This window comes from Frankliniella occidentalis, unplaced genomic scaffold (genome assembly GCF_000697945.3).
Source record: "Frankliniella occidentalis isolate FOCC.00 unplaced genomic scaffold, Focc_3.1 Scaffold11, whole genome shotgun sequence".
NCBI classification, from domain to species: Eukaryota; Metazoa; Arthropoda; class Insecta; order Thysanoptera; family Thripidae; genus Frankliniella; species Frankliniella occidentalis.
This window is the reverse complement of record NW_026267141.1, coordinates 101777-106942: the sequence shown is the minus strand read 5'-3', so window position 1 is coordinate 106942 and position 5166 is coordinate 101777. Positions and strand designations below refer to the sequence as shown.

Here is a 5166-nt window from a genome sequence, read left to right as displayed (position 1 = left end):
GCTCCTAGCTGCTCATAACTGCCCCTAGCTGCTCCTAGCTGCCCCTAGCTGCTCCTAGCTGCCCAGCCGGCTCCTAGCTGCTCCTAGCTGCTCCTGGCCGGCTCCTAGCGGCCAGCGATGGCTATTCATTACACTGTCTCCCGTGCTGCCGCTGTTGCAGTTTGGGGCTCGAGTGGCGCGGCAGTGTTGCTTCCGGCCTATGGCCCGGCCCGGCCGGCTTTGCCAACCGTTTGCTTACGTTGCAACCCCTTCCACTCCCCGCACCATCTTTTGCTCCTTCCGCCGCTTCACTCTCGCTTCCCTCTCCTGTCCCCTTCTCTTTCTTCCCCCTCCTCCTTCTCATCCCACCCCGTTCGCAAACGGCACATGTCACATGGTGTCTGAGAGACAAGCACACCTAATAAGCTGTACAACACACAGCGGCGAGGGGGAATGCACAAACGACTTGTGCGTCACTCATCGACATCTCATCTAGAAACGAAATATGCGGCTACTTAGTTTAGGCGCTACATAAACGTGACGATAGGGTGGGAAATTTAGTCGCAATTTAGCTCCGCGAAAGCAAATGGCCAGGACCATATGATCATGGCATGGCCGTGACTATGAGCCCCTTTTGCTGGTTTAAGCCCCGCCCCCTGCTCGCTCGCGCCCCGATAAGCGAGGCGACTGGGCGCGGGCCTCAAATACTTTTGTGCCGCCGTCTTTGTTTTTATACCGCGTCGATGGGAAAAGGCTGGCCCCAAATAACGCAAAACAAAAAAAATAACAATTATTTACATAAATAGCCAAAATAGCCGGCTTGTTTTCGGATGACACGGCAAATGCTTTAAATGCTTTCAGGTGCGGACACTGTAAACTCTGTGGCCAGCCAAACTGCACGCATAGCCGAAATTTAGGCGTTCCCATCTCTGAGGGAAGGCAACAGGTTTTTACAGTAAACACATCCAAGGCGCGGTTTGAGGTGACGATCCCTAAAAAGCAACATTTTTTCCTAGATATCTTAGAAGTGTGAAGTTGTGTACAAGACGTTTCATGCAACTAACTGACTTTTGCTCGGCAGCACTACTACTGCCAGAGTCTCCTTGCCGCCGTATTCCTTCCTGGACGATGCGGGGGGGGGGGGGCGTAATTTTTTTTCCTTCCATACTTTGCCCTCAGCGTATTTCCATTTCCCCTCGCCCGCCGGGCTTCTTTTCTTTCCCCCAACTTCCGGCTCAACCCCAACCCAAGTACACATATGTGTGCGTACATACCGTAAGATATAAGGTTCAGTTCTGCGGCCCAGCCACTCACACATACTTGTCTATATGCGTACGTTGTTTGTTATGTGTATGCCGTGTGTGTGTGTGTGTGTGTGTGTGTGTGTGTGTGTGTGTGTGTGTGCACGAGGTGATGTCATTTTCAGACTCATGCCGCTCTCCTGTGACTGGCTAGTCCTGGTCGGTGGGTGCGGAGCGCCAGGCCTGTCGGAGCGGCACGTTACTTTGTACACTGCCGAACATCCGAGGATTTTCCCGTGTATTTCCCGATACGGTGTATTGTATGTTTTGTATGTGTAATGTATGCTCGGCTGTGTTGGTCTGGTACAGTACATTTGCGCGTGTTACCAAAGTGGTCTGTATACGCAAAATGTCTCACAGGAAATTACACACATGTATGTGGTGAATGCAAACTTTTGTACCGACTGATTATTGTGACTGTTCTATTTTCAAGGAACGTGGAACTTTTATAGTGGTAATGTGCGTGTGACGTCTCAGACGTCTGCAATCTCTTTGGGAGGCTTTCTCTCGACGTCATCTGTTTTTGAGAGCTATAGCGATAATATTATTCTGGCTTGCCGGGACGCCCTGGCCCGTCTGGCCAGGCGGGATCCGCCGGGATCCGCTGTGGGGATTAGCGTGAAGCCGATCTCGATCCCCATACACTCGATTGTACGCGTCGTCGCAGGTTCTTATCAGTGGCACAGTTTTCAGGGCCACGTCGAGCCGAGGGCTAGGTCGCCCTCTCCGCATTCCTCCTCAACGGGGTCGTTGAATTCACCGTAAATACTAGAGTCAGATACATCTGGCGGGCAGGAAAGCAGGATCGGTGCACCAAAAAATATCTCGCTTTCTTCAGGGCGAGGTCATTTTTCTCGCTTTATTTTAGTCATTACTTACGGTCCTTGCTATGGGTGAGGTTGCTGAGGGGTGGCTCGTTTTGTGATTTTGTCGATTTTGATTTCCTTCAATGTCTCGCCAACCTACGACGACACTTGTTGCCTTTCGCACCGCGCATTACATTGACAAAGATGAGTTCTTGTGCACAGTCCGAACCAGAGATGCCGTACTGTACTGTTGCCACTTGGTCGGTAGTGACCCGGATTCCCTTTCTGGGATGTATAATATTTGCCTCTGGCCAAGATGTGCACAAGAGCGCATCCATTCCATTGAGAGAAAAATACTATTATAGTGCTGACATTATTTGGTGATAAAATGTGTAAAATGTAAGCAACATGGTGCAAACATCCGCATCATATCTTTACACTCTAAAATTTATACTGGAAAATTTGCCTAGTAACTACTAAAATTTTGTGCTGTTGTAACATTATTAAGAAATTCTTTTTCGGAATTCCCTCCACGGCGTGAGTCAGCCACCTGGTACAACAGTAGGAGTTACTATGGAAATTTTCTAGTAGAAATGTTGAGAGTGTATAGTGTTAATGTTTGAATGGAACACGAATCAAAGCGGAATTTCCTCACCGAAAGCGAGTCGGTTTTTTAAAATCACATTTAAAAAGTTGCTTTTAATTAGCGGTTTTCGTTCAACGCACGCCAGTCTTGAGGAGCCCCTCACTGCAGTGTTGTGTTTTTATTTGTCTCTTTGTGTGATTTCCAACCTCCGCGAGAATTCAAACTTGATGTTAATTTTCGTTTTGTTCTTTCTGTGACGCGACGTGACGGTGGGCTTAGTGCCTCTGGGAGAAGCCGCGCGCGGTCCTCTCTGCTTGGGGCAGCCAGCTCTGAGCGTCGGGGCGGGGCGGCGTGGCACGGCGTAGCTCGGCGTGGCTCGGCGTGGCTCGGCGCGGCTCGGCGCGGGCGCCCGCGGGCCGCGGGCCTGCCATTCTGCCGCTGGACGCCGCGCCGGCAGGTGAGGGAGGGGGAGGGGTCAACGACTCGGCCGCCGCTGCCGCCGCTGGATTGGCTGAGCCGCAGCAGACGCGACGCTCCGGCTCCGACGCCCTATTATTCCAAACCTTACCTTTTCCATTCGGATTCAGGAAAAGATTGAGGAGTTTGTGACCCTTTCTTCAATGGTGTTATGAGAAGCCTGTATATATACCAGGCGGCTGATTAACCCCGCTCACTTCTGTAGTTATGCTTGCCTACGAGTAGGCAACCCGCCCGCACTCGTGCGTGCAGCATTACTACAAAAGTGATCAGCCACCTGGTAATGGCTAAACATGGCTTCGAATGTGGGTTGCCTACATTCAGAGTGCATGGTTGGTTAGTGGACGATAAAGCAACCCACGTTGGCATCCATGTTTAGCCTACATAGGCTTCTCTGACACGAGCTCACACTCGCAGCATCATTGAACGAGTATGACAAACTTTGTAATCATTTTTGGAATTGCTGTGTATTAGGCGCCTTTGTCGACGCTCTGAACACGTGTGGCGTGCTAGCGGCTGGCGGGCCGGGCGGACAGGCGGACGTGACGTGCTGGGCGTGACGGAGCGTGACAGTCACGCGCGTGACGAGTGCGTGAGGGGGGGGGGAAATTAAAAATAAAGGAAAAAACAACAACAAAGGGACGGGGACAGTTACGCCTGTGCGCTTCCCGCGTTGAGGTTACTGGGAGGGGGGAGGGGAGGGGGGTTACGGGTTGTTTGGGAAGGTAGACCGTCGCTTAATTAAGAGGAGTGACACGAGAGACGCTTCGGTTTCGCTTCCCAGCCCACTTCTGCCCAAGCCGGCCCAAGGCGGCCCCTTCTCTGCTTCGCTCGGCTCGGCCTCTCGCTGCGTGCGGCGCTAGACGGCGCTAGATGGCGCCTGGCAGCTTTATGGCTCATCTAGAAGTGCATTTAGAAGGACTGCTGGCCGCTGGGGCGACGGGGCGCGGCGGGGACGCCATAGGCGCCGTGCTGCACGGGCTTTCTAGGGTCGTTCGTGCTTCGTTTGGCGCCTGAGCCTGATCCCGCGACATTTCAATGAGAAGAAAAACACACTAACGGTAACGTTAGTGTCAAAGCAGATTATCTTTGACGTACGACGTTTATTGTTTCGCTGCCAACCTATCACGACAAAATCGAGAACTTATAAGAACTAAACCTGAAACCTGTTGCGCTGAATCGCTGAGCACACTCTCAACCGCATCTTTGGAACTAATTTAGCTTTTAACTAGCAACTTTATTAGTTAGCCGAGCCATCCCAAATTTGCTAAGAATATACGCCTGATTCAAGTACCAAATGCGCTCGGATCCAAGCACATTTTAGAATTCCCTCGCAGACGCACAAAAACAGCCAAATCTCTCAAAAATACAAACAGATTCTTTCGCAATGGGGATTTCTCAGTTTGCGTTGTTTGGGCTCGGGCCTCGCGGTAGGGCCTCGCGGTAAAAGTTAGCCACCACTAATTATAGAATCGGTATGCGTGCGGTGTAATCCCTGTGCACGGCAGTTAATTCCTGCTATAAGGATGTGTGGCGGAGCTGCACGGCATGGCGAGCATCCTGCTGGAAGGTATTCAACTTCCGGCCGCAGCTGAAAAGCGTTTTATGGAGCTGGGGCACATCAAACGGTGTTCAGTAATGAAGAAGCAAAGCAGGAGCAGCAGCTTCGCGGTTTGTGAACAGGCGGCACTATCAGCCTCCAGGCCAGTGGGAGGAGGAGGAGATAGTGGTCGTGGAGCGCTGAGCGGCGCTGAGCGGCGCTGAGCGTCCCGTCACACGGAGCAGCGCTCCAGCACATCAGCTGGCTGGAGCCTTGGCTGGAGCCGCGCCAATGAATTACACTTATCGACAGGATCACAACTCCCATATTGATTTCCGTCGCAGACAAGAAGAGTTGGAATGGAGGGAGAGAGCGAGTGAGAGTGACAGACATATAGAGAGGAGAGAGGGGAAAGGGTGGGGTGGGGAGTCCAGTTTTCATTCATTGCGCGTTGTCTACAGTTTCCGATGGACCAGT

The 5166-nt window shown here is 51.9% G+C and overlaps 1 protein-coding gene across 1 annotated transcript in view; it reads left to right on the top strand.

Annotated features, from left to right (window-relative positions):
- Window positions 1-5166, top strand: part of LOC113213439 (dual specificity protein phosphatase MPK-4-like) — a 14725-nt gene that overhangs the window by 7372 nt on the left and 2187 nt on the right. The window lies entirely within an intron of this gene.